At 36.4% G+C, this 12,122-nt stretch overlaps 1 pseudogene; it reads right to left on the bottom strand.

Annotated features, from left to right (window-relative positions):
* Positions 1–2,156: 2,156 nt before the first annotated feature.
* LOC148937137 (uncharacterized) lies at positions 2,157–2,674 on the bottom strand (annotated as a pseudogene).
* Between the last annotated feature and the right edge of the window lie 9,448 nt (positions 2,675–12,122).

Here is a 12,122-nt window from a genome sequence, read left to right as displayed (position 1 = left end):
GATTATCTGCGTGGCGTATTACCGCTCGTTTTATTCACGGCGATCTCGGGATCAGCCTTGGTCAATTATTTCCGATCAACGTAGTCCTTTTTAGATTGTAGCTATAAATGTAATGAGGCTCGATAATGCACGCAAAATCTAGTTGATCAAGGCTGGTATAATAGTAAACACGAGCTGATATTTCGTATCGACGAAAAAAGGGATTTTTGCATAATGCTAAATGTTGTGGACCTGCGTCGGTGTTAGCGTCTCCTATATTTATAGCTGACTGCCTATTTTACCTTGCAAGAAAGATGTCTCGAGCTGTCCACGAATCTTCATGTGCGTATCCCGATTTCATTCATTCGCTTTCTAAACAGTCGAATCGACTGTTTGAACGGAATGTTACACATATTACGCGCGTGTTTGTGTTATGCGTGCGTATTGCGTTATAGCGGTAGTTGTTTGCGACAATTATTATTCACAACAATAGTCCTTAAGGAGAAGGATCGCACGGAGGAGGATCTGCGGATCTTTCGGCGAAATTAATATACGGGTCGATTATATATGTATAAAAATGTATAGAGCGCAGTGAAGAAAGAAGCGTTTGTGATCGTGATCGAAACCTATCTGTGAATATAATGTTAATAAAAAAAAAAGAGGCAACAATGTGTTTTAGGCTATTTGTATTTATTAAGATAATTCGAATTAATTGTTTACGTATTCCTGGTACTTACGAGAGATACGATAAATGCAAATAAATTAATTAAATAGTTATCGAGTCTCGTTTGTTCATAGATTCTAGAGGCTATGAGGAGCATTTTCTTTTCTATTTTATACCCGTTTTTCCCTCTCTTTATTATGCAGGTGAGTACAGATACTTTCCAAGTTAAATAAATTTAGAGCGTTAATGATGCATATTATGTAACATTTCTTTCTTTACGTTTCTTTTAATATAAATAACACTTTAATAGAGAGATAGAAATTCAGAAATACGTATTTTTACAAGAAATATATTAATAAACAAATAGAGTCATAGCCAAGTCCTCGGCAAGTAGGATTTTGGTTGCTAAATTTTTATCTATGAAATAAATTTCAATAATTTTTCGATTCCTGGCTGAGGTGATATTTTTCGCAATATATATATATATATATATATATATATATATATTTCTTATGGGGGAGAATAATAAAAGGGATTTTAATCAATATGAAGATTATCGAATTACTACAGAACCACTACGTTGTAAGTCTGCTAAAAATAGTGGTTGGCACGTGATTGGTAAAAAAAAATTATTTGAAATTTATTAACACATACTCGGCTTATATTAATAAAAAATATATTAATGTTAATATGAAGAGCGCTAAATAATAAATTTATATATCTTATAAAAAAATAAATCATAATAATAAATAGATAATCAAATAAATTAAATAATGCAAATAAAATTTGTTTTATCAATCGCTTCGAGTCTTGTTTGTTTTGTTCGTAACCGTTACTATATCTTAAGAATCCATTCTAAGTTATAGGGCAATATAGTATAGCTGTACTGCGTCTTAACCCACTTACAGTCGTGCATGAACAACTATCGAACGTATCATGGTATCATCGACAAACGGCATGCCTTCCGTTCGATGATTTCCGCAAAGATGCGAGTAACTAAAGTTCCGCAAAGTTACTATTACCTTCCCTCTCTACAATCTTCATAATAATGATATAATCTAATGCGAGTAGAGTGTAACTTGTAACACGAGTTGATTTCCCAAGCACAATAGCTTTTATATATTTCATGTAATATGTAAATGTATATTGCTCTTCCTTTTCTAGAATTACATTTGTCGTTCTCTCATACTTTTCTCGTACATTGTCTTTACCTTTTTAAAATTTATTATTTCTCTCATACATTACCTTTCCTTTTTTTAGAATTACACATTCCGCTGTCTTTGTTTCTTCATTCATTCAATTTCATACTTCACATATTTCTATTCGTTGATGCGCAGCCGCATTGATTGCAAAGCAAAAGTTACAGTACATTATCGTCACTCTCGGCATACCGATGCTCTCTGTGTTTCTCGAACGTCCCCCGATTATTACGCAAGATGCGATCCTACACGTGTTCCTCGACCAGTTCTCGGGAATGCGAGCGTGAGCCGAGCTCCCTAAACTAATTCTTCAATTAAGCTAGTTTCCTCCGTCGAGACCGCGGACACCAATAATTGCTACATCGAGCCAGACGCTCGACGATCGCCAAGGCGGCATCGAATTACACACCGATCCGTCGTCGATTTCCCAAGAAAGTTGCTACACGAGACGCACGCTGCAATCAGACGTAAATGCTATCAAATACGGCAGATTCAATCAACGAAAGCGTAAATCCACCGAGGCGAATCGCTCGCCTCATATTTTCGAGCTCGAACGCAGAAAAGCGATACGTCTGCTCATGATTTTCCTTCCCTTCGTTTTCCTTCAAGACACTCGACACTCGTTTTTGCGTGGAAGATAGGATTGGTTTCCGCGACTTGAGTACGATGCTCCTTTTCTGTTTCTTTAACTTGGCATTTACGGAAGAGTTCGCGTTCCCGACACACGAAGCGGAACGCGAGGTCTGCTTGCTGAGGTCTCTCGCGTCTTTCGACCTCTCTCTGTCTCACTTTCATTATAGACCACTTCGTTAGTATCATATAGCTTGCTCAGAATAAAGGAGAGGAAAGCTTGTTGTGTGTAACGCGGTATCGTTGCAACCTGATCTTCGCAACGCTATGCCTACATGCAGGCACTTTTAGAAAATGCATGCAGAAAATATAAGCTGCTCGTGTAACGTGTCTTCTTTATTTACATGTTGTTAAAAATATCGTTTTATTTGGTATGTCGTGTAATTTAATTTAACAAATTAAGGACGTTAGACTAAAAGAATATTAACTGAAAAGAAAAATGGTTTTTATTGTGTTCAATAAAATTATCTCATATGTAATTTTACATGTGTACATAGAAAAAAATTAATCTTTAATTAAGACTATATTCTTATATATAAACAAGAATATTGATTTACTAATTTTTATATAAAAGATTTTTAGTCTTGAGTTAAGCAAAAATAGTAATCTTGCATCTCAATAAATTCGATCAATTAAGACTAAAATTTTGAAGAAGATTATAATATTCTTGCTTGATATATGAGTATATCTGTCTTGATTTAAAGCGAATTTTTTTTCTTTTACAATGTCGAGAGATCTCTTTTATAATCTGTCTTCTGTGCTTCGGACTATAACATTCTGATTGAAATTCAAAATGCAGTTTTCATTTTGAAGAAGCTCCAAGCTACTTTACTGAACGTACGTGACATTTACCTTTCTGATCTTGCTTTATGCATATATATTACTATGACGTGCAATCAGCCATTCAAAGCAGATTATATTGTTCTATCACATTTTATGTATATAGCCTATCATTTTGCACATTGGTTTCTTACATATAATTTATCGTATATAAAAAATATGTATAAAAGATATTGCATCCTAATTTTAATCTAATTGAAGATAGATTAAATAATATAGTTATGTAATTGTGTTGAATGTTTACTTAAATGTATACAAATACGATTTCTGTAGTGATGAGCTTTAATTAATTCAATATTTAGTTAGATTCGACTTCCACTTTTTCGCCAAGATATAATATTGACTACATGTTTCTGTTTGTGTAAAGATGTAGTTATATTTATGTAATTAATCTAATTTTCTATATCACACACACACACACACACACACACACACACACACACACACACACATGTATATATATTTATTTATTTAAAGCTAAAACTCAATCAATATTTATATATGTTCTCATGCAAGAACCTCGTAAAACCATTTCTATATAATCCTATATCATTCGGTTCGATAGCTTCACGATTGCTAACGGTGATTGGAATTGATTGAAGTTTTAAAGTCATTCGAGGACAACGTGAGGACATTGACATTTCACGTAATATGCTTATTCGATATATTTCATTTAAAATACACAATACTTTTGTGTTCTTTCTTTCCAATTCGCAAAAATCTCGATCTTTATATTACTGTGCATTTTTTGTTAATTTATGTCGATCTATCTACAATTGGTATTGACTCTCTTTGAAAAATTTTTGAAGTTACATGATCAAATAGTAGCTTAAATAAAAAAAGATCAGGTAATATAAATATCAGGAAATGTAAAAGATTGTAACAAAACATGCTATTAGCATAAAAAATAATAAATTTGAGGTGACATCTGATTATACGGTGAAATAAATATATTTTCGTCACGCGAAAAATAATGTTCGCGATAAATAATATCGTTTTAAACGATGTTGAAATGAATAAAAATGTCATCGTCCTTATACGATCCCGTCCTTGAATAACTATTGGAAATAATTGAATTGATAAATAAAGATGTAATTTACAAATAAATTAATAAACCTAATATTCATGTACATTATTAAATAATATATTTATTACAAATTATAATTATACGTTTCTATTGGAAATAGCTAGCCAATATTTTCTTTGTATATATTTCTCTCTTATAATTCATTTCCAAGTTTATCCTGTGAAATTAGCTGGTTTGTCAGCGAGAATTCCGGAGTGCGGTCATTATGGGGGTAACAACAATGAAATATTTAAACGTGAGCTAACCTTGTTCATAACACTTGAAATACTACAATAGCTCTGCATATAACATATGTGTGCACATACTTGGCGATTCTATTCAATTAGGATGCCATATAGTTATTCAAGGACGGGATCGTATAAGGACGATGACATTTTTACTCACTTCAACATCGTCTAAAACGATATTATTTATCGCGAACATTATTTTTCGCGTAATGAAAATATATTTATTTCACCGTATAATCAGATGTCACCTCAAATATAAACGTTGTTTAAATGCTCATATTCTGCAAAAAATTTTTCGCGCGAAGGTGCCATCGTAAAATATAATTATCGCGATGAAGCTGTTTGTTCATCCGCTGACGTATGCTGGAAACTAAAACGAGAACTGGGTCCTCGCTCGTGTAATTAAGAATTAAAAGCGCGGTCGTCGTTGAAACGAAATGTCACCATTTTTGCTATATAGATTAAAGTATTTATTCTCAGATACGATTCAAGCGCGTTTATCTCGAGCTAAGGAAATTTTCAGCGTATGACTTCTTTGATTGTAAGGAAATAATATGAGCTCTAATGTGGCTCTTAAATTTTACGAATGTTGTTGAGTCGGTTGAACGCGTTCATCCTTGATCTGTATCGTCATTCTTGCGTGACGTTCAAATCTAAGTTAATTCCGAGATTCGTGCGCGTATGAGAAATTGAATCGAAGATTGAAACAGGATTTCGAAAAAAAATTCTATTTGTTCACCGAATTTTTCAATTTTTTTTTAAACTAAATTATCGAGTAATTGTAAATCTTTTGTTTTTTATTTTTTTTTTGTCCGTAAATTTCCGGACATCGTCATCATTTGATTTGCTTTCGCATCATTAACTTAACTATAAATTTTGTTTATCATTTAAATTTGTTTTCTTCTTCTTCCACGTAAACTATTTTATATTGATATTTAAGTTACTTAATTTAGTTTCAAATTTTATTTATGTTGTTATATGAATGATCTTACACGATATCAGCATGTATTAATTATATTCGAATATGCTTCCAATTTTATATGCCGAAATATTTGTCGTGCGTAATAAAATAAAAAAATACTATGACTTTTATCCGGTAATTTAGTTCGCGGCATGTTTGATCGTGCAGATAATAACATAATTATTTTATGTAATATTATATCATCGATGCTGCATTCAACATATATATTCATGCTCTTCCTTCGAAAAATTGCAACTCCAATAATATTTATTCCGTCAACAGAAACATGAATAAAAACATCTACCTACATATAATTCACAGTTTCTTTTGTATTGATGAAGAGGTGGAGAGTAATAATAATAATAATAACGTGACGATGGATTTTAATTTTAACTAAAGGAAAATATGTGCATATATATCGTGGATACTTTTGGAAAGCTGGCAGCTTTCCCGGATTAGGTAAGATGCTAGTTTTACAAAGATAATCGGGATAATGACGGATAAAATGTCACCCAGAATTTTGGGCATTACAGCGTTCCCCGAAAACAATGACGACATTAAAATGGGATAAGGTAAGAACGCGTCAGTTAAAATCCCTTCTTCTCTCTCTTCTTGATGCTTCTTGATGAAGGGCTGTATTATAAATGGAATGGCGAATTGAAATTCAGTCGTCTCGTGCTGCGAACGTATTAAAATTGAATAAATAAGCATCAAATTCATTGTTCTCCCTCTCGAAATAATTCCCACGGAATTGTTTGTTAAATTCACGTAATGTTCCTCGAAGCGCAAATCAATATTAATGTCTTCTGCGTTATTGGGCCGCATTCCCAAAGGTCACATCCAATTTCGCGGTGGACTGCCATTATTTCGGGACTCTTTCGTGTCTCGCTCGCCGAAAATAATACACACGACGCGTATCCGCCAGAACGCCACAATTCCTTTTTCGCCAACGGCGATCATCCTCCAATCTGTTGGACGTGACGTTGCCAGGGCTTGGGAGGGGAGGCAGACAGTCTCCCTCTATCCTCTATCGAATTTACGTCCGTGTTTCAAAAACAAAGTGATATACCGCCGCGAAAAAACAGGATGGTCGAATGTTATCGCCGTGTGTGCGTGCGCGCGCGCGCGCGCGCGCGCGCGTGTGTGTGTATGTGTGTGTGTGTGCGGTCGGGGCCCACATTCGTCACTTTATCGGAATACGGGATTTTCTACGGGAGGATGATTCGTAAACCATATGTGGGTCACTGGATGCAGTGTCCGGCGTGCTCGGCTAGATGTACTCCGGGTCAACAATGGGCGCGAGCGTCCCCCGGAAGATGAACAGATAATCCCGTAAACCGACGGAATGCAAATTGAAAATCGGCAAAGAGAAAATGCAATTACGACTCGGGACTCTTTTACCCCCGTCTTGCCCGCGATCGATCTCGCAATTCCGCCAGATTAATCTATTCCTGGCTCGAATCGCTGTGAGTTGAGGTGACGACTGCGATTAATTAACGCTCTACCCCTCCCGAGATGCCAATTATCGCAACACGTACGGCATAATTAATAGCAATCGTACTTCATGAAGGGAATTTTCCGCCGTCCGGCTACCTCGAACAATGCGGAAGCGTGATAATTGTGAGAACGTTCTATGGAAATCCGCCTTGATTATCTCGATCATCTCGCAAAAGCGATCGAGATGTATGCGTTGCTTTATCATAACAATCATAAGAATTCAACAGTTAAAGTTTTGACTTTTGTAGGGCTTTTGATAATTATAATTGTCTCGATGTCTCGGCGTTTTACGAACGATCGATGATACGAACGTTGTCGAAGATCGCACGCAAAATATACGTCATAAGATCGTTTGTTTATAATATATAGGTTGATCTTTTAATTGGAAATTGATATCTTTATTAGGCAAGAATAGAATTATCCGATAATATCCTATCGATATCTTAAGAGTATCTTCTTATCTTATCATCCGTCGAGCATGGTTTCGTTGTGGACAAGTGCTCTTTAATTAGTTGACACACGTCAGCGCAGCGTAACGAAGCTGAATATAACGCAGTATTTTTGAATATTGATAACGTATCTTGTTGGACTGACCTAAGTCTCGCTGCGGCGCATTTTGTCGAGAATTTTTGTTTGAGAGGTAAGCTCGTGTCGGCACCGGGAATACATTGTCAGGATGGCGAACGGAAAAGCGAGTCGCGGCCGCGCGTGGACACTGGTCAATATCTTCGCTGTGGTTCTGCGGCCGTTTTGTTTTATCGTGACATGACGTTAGAGGAGCGCCAGTGACGTCACTGGATCCACTCAGCCGATGGACGGGAGTCACTGAAGCGATAAACGTATTTATTAAGTGTGCTAAGAGGGGGCCTTTGGCGATGCCCGAAGGCGTTCTTGCGCTTAATGTTTGTGTCTCATTATTACCCGCGAGCCGCTTTGGTCCATTTTCTCATCGCTTGGCAGCCATCTTCTGCCCTTTGTCTTTCTCATATCGAAATTACGTCCTTCTATCTCATGTAATTCTAACTATATCTCATTCCGTTCGGCAGGAATTAATAATTTTATTTATTGTTACGACGAGTTAAAAAAAAAATATATATATATATATATCTCCCTCGTACGTTAATTTTAAAGATAACAAAACTGGTGACAAATACAAATGACGAAACACGTTACCTGTTAATCGGGCGGTTTGTCTGTTCGGAAATGATGTAACCGATAAGAGCCCGTGTAATATTTTAACAACAGATAAACTCGCTAATATAGGTATAACTAAAACGGAAGCGTCGCCGCTGAATTATCTTCAAACTTGCCACATCGCGATAATATCAAAATTCGACGTGCTATCTACATCCGGGTACGAACGAGCGATCGTGCTATCTTATTCGAAGCATCGAATGCATCCGTGGCCTTAAAGAAGCTTCCTTTCCCGTCCGCGAGCGGACTCGCGCAAGTAATCGCAATGATGTGCCTCGGGCCGATAATTTTAGCTCATGCAAATTGATGACTCGCTCGTTGTGAACCATGATTGTAAAATCGCGGCATTGAGTTTTCTTTTTTTCAATGGCCTTTCGAACGTTCATCGGTAAAGCGATCCGACACACTTTAACTCGAGCTAATTTTTTTTCTCTACGCCGCGCGATTTTTTATATTACACTAGAGACACTCCGAGACACTTTGCATTGCCTTTGAGGTGACTAGTTTATGCTGGAGTGCGCTTCATGTAGGCGTGAAATCACATAGTGCATGAAACGAACATGCTTTTCCGAACAGAAGAAGAATAGGCGGTTTGTCGCTTTTGCATGATCTAGATATTTGCTAAACATTAGACCTGAATAAATTCAAGAGGGCCCGTGACGTAGTTTCGGTAGTTAGGCACTTTGCTCTCGACGAAAAAAAAGTTGAGAAACTTTTGACAAAAGGATTTTCAGAGCTGACCTCGCCGAAGCGTTTCTGTGCCTTGGAAGAGCATTAAAATTTCCATCGCTTTCTTCATAAATTTATAAATATCAGAAGCAGATCTAAATTCTTATTTTAAATAATAAATAATAAATTTCTCACATATTTCCATAATATCTTCGACGGCTGAAATAAACTCGTACTTTATCTCCATCTCACGAGATGGATCGTCTTAAATTCTAAATTTAAAAACTGCGTTTCTTAATCTGTCAAATATATATTATATGTATATTTTTTTTATATTTATTTTATATTTATATATATTTATTTTTATTTTTCTAATAATATCTCCACATAGTTTATTTAAATATCTCTAGAGTAATATCTTAATATATTTATTTATTTCGTTTAATTATAAGGTCAGCCTTATTATTTATTTCCAGCATTACGCGATTTGCACTAACTAAGTATCCGGATATTTTGGCGCGCGCGCGCGCACAAATCATATTGTGGTTTAATTATCGTTTGACGATTTATTCTGTTCCCATTGCCTCTCACGAGACACGGAAAACGCAATCTTGTTGTGCGCAAACCACTACTATTACGAGTGAGCTCCCAGTGAAGCGCTCAAAAAGCGCTTTCGCTACTCCTGTCGTTCCTGCCGAAATGGGAATGAACGGAATGAAAGACACGAGCTCCCAATTTTTCCGCGTCGTTGATCTCTTAGATTCCCTCGCCCTTTTATTTTCCATGCTCTTCCTACCTTCCCATGAGCATCCCCTTCCTTCTGTTTACATCAGTCTCGTATATCCATCCATCTGGTGGCGTGACAATTTTTCTCAGCGATATTTTTATTGCATCACGAACAAGTAATACATTATTGCCCGATTCCATCAACGTAGATTAACACTTTAGATTCAATTTACTCTTCATCTTTTTCTAGTTCTAAGAATTAGAAAAAGATGAAGAACAAGTTAAACCGAGATTAAAGTAAATCTACGTTGGTGGAATCGGGCATAAATCGATCTGTCGAAACGTATTGTGTATTCGTGTATTACGAAAACGGTCGCAATCAGCGATTATTAAATTGTTGACAATTTAAAAACAGTTTAATATTAAATAAATGCGCATAATGATTAGGTAATTCGGCCTCTGATTAAAGGGCAGGTTTATTTCGCGTAAAACGCGGCGAACCGTGATACTGATGACTAACGAAAGAATTTATTTGCGCTAATCGATATCTCTTATGAAAACGGGAGAGCGAACAACGTACAACGAGTTTTAGTCGCCGTTCGCCGGGGAGAAAGATTAAGGGAAGTTAGACCTTTGTAGCCAGGAGGGATCTCATGTCTTCGCTTCGTCTAGGAAATGGGCTCGCGGTTGTCCCGATAAATGAACTTCCGTTTATCCGGCCAAGGACGTCGCCGGATATCTCCAATAGCTACCAGTGTCCGGTGGACCATGAGTATGCCTGGTCGTACATACGGCGACATTTTGCTAACCGTTACAGTCGAGTTCATTGATTTAACGTGTGTGTCTGTGATGTGTAACGTGCCATAATACTGTTTTCCGCTATAATGTGCACGCTGTTGCGTCTTATGTCCTATAAAGAGGAGCTTTGTTCAACCAGGAGATCCCGGCTTTTAAAACTTGTGCTTTATCGCACCGAAACACTCGCAGCGACATTATTTTAATAATTTTCATAAGAAATAATGATTGTATTTTGAGATTTTAACAACAGTCAGGAACACGTTACTTGTAACGCCATAATACTATTACAATTTTTTAGTAATGAATTACTAGTAATTAAATATTATATTTTTTATTAATAACACACAATCATTTGTTGATAATGGTAACAAATGTAATAATTATTTTTATCTTATTTTTATCTATTTATCTATTTTTAAAATTTTCAAAATTTTCAAAATTTAGTGAAAAAAAAACGAAAATTGTTAATAATTATTGATTCGAATAATAATAATAATAATAATAATAATAAATTATTTTCAATAGGCAACAAATAACAGTAACGAGTTACTTTTTAAGTGTAACTTTCCGAGTCCTAATTAGAGTTTTTAGAATTTACGCAACACCGACACGTCATTATTATCTTCCATGATTATTACATAAGATAACAACAGAGCAGAGATATTATAATTTGAAGAACTTTCGTTAAACCCGAACGTAATTGTGGCAATGCGACGCGCAATGTAAAACGGCGATCTAATTTTTCTTTTCTTACCGGTATATCCATACCACCCAACGAATCTAGATACACTCAAAGCCTCTAAAAAGTTCACGAAATTACCTCCGTTTTACGGCGTGATTTATATTCGTTTCGCATTCTCTCGTTTTCTTCTCTGAATGTAAAGCCTTAAGAGAGAGATTCACAAGGTCGGCTGGCGTATCAATCAACGGATATCTAGACGTGGCTTTCAAACGAACATCTGTCAACGGAAATTCACCTAAGCGGCAGAGATCAACGCAAAAATATTTCTCAAAGGAACTTTTCTTGTTACAGCTCAAGGCTTCGTAACAAACGGCCACTCCTCTCTTTTGTTACTATTACGTCACTTTGTTATAATAATCTGCGGCGGCATAATTTTAATTTTTTAAAAAAATACAAGTTTAAAAATCGGACGTATCTGGTCGTCTTAAGAAATATTTGATTTTACACAATAAAGACAAGTCAGATTACAAAAAAAGTTACATAACTGAGCAGTCTTCGTTACACCTTGGATTGATTATTGATATTAATGTGTCGATTTTGTCGCAATTATTGCGATCGATTGTTGCGTCTGGGAGGTTCTGCATCTAACACGCTTATTTCCCGGGGATTTCGTACACATCTGAACTTCTGTTAGCGATTCCGTTTCTTTTTATTACGGCGGAGACAGAACGGTAACGAATGTAACGGACGTAAATGCAGTGGCGAGAGCAAAGTGGAAGCAGCGAGCAGAGAACCGGCGGAAACACGTAGGTTGCTCGGCCGGATTGTTTCGCCCTTCGTCTTCGTGATCTTGTCCTCCTCTCTTGTTCCGCCCACGTTGCAGTTGCATGCACGAGCCTCGTCCTCCACCTCGTCGAGCCACCCGCGCTGATTCGCCGCTCGTCGACGGTAAACGAGCGAGCCGTGACT

Source organism: Pogonomyrmex barbatus, unplaced genomic scaffold (genome assembly GCF_055798465.1).
Source record: "Pogonomyrmex barbatus isolate J1 unplaced genomic scaffold, ASM5579846v1 scaffold16, whole genome shotgun sequence".
NCBI lineage: Eukaryota > Metazoa > Arthropoda > Insecta > Hymenoptera > Formicidae > Pogonomyrmex > Pogonomyrmex barbatus.
The sequence above is the reverse complement of the archived record's forward strand: the minus strand, read 5'-3'. Positions and strand labels throughout refer to the sequence as shown.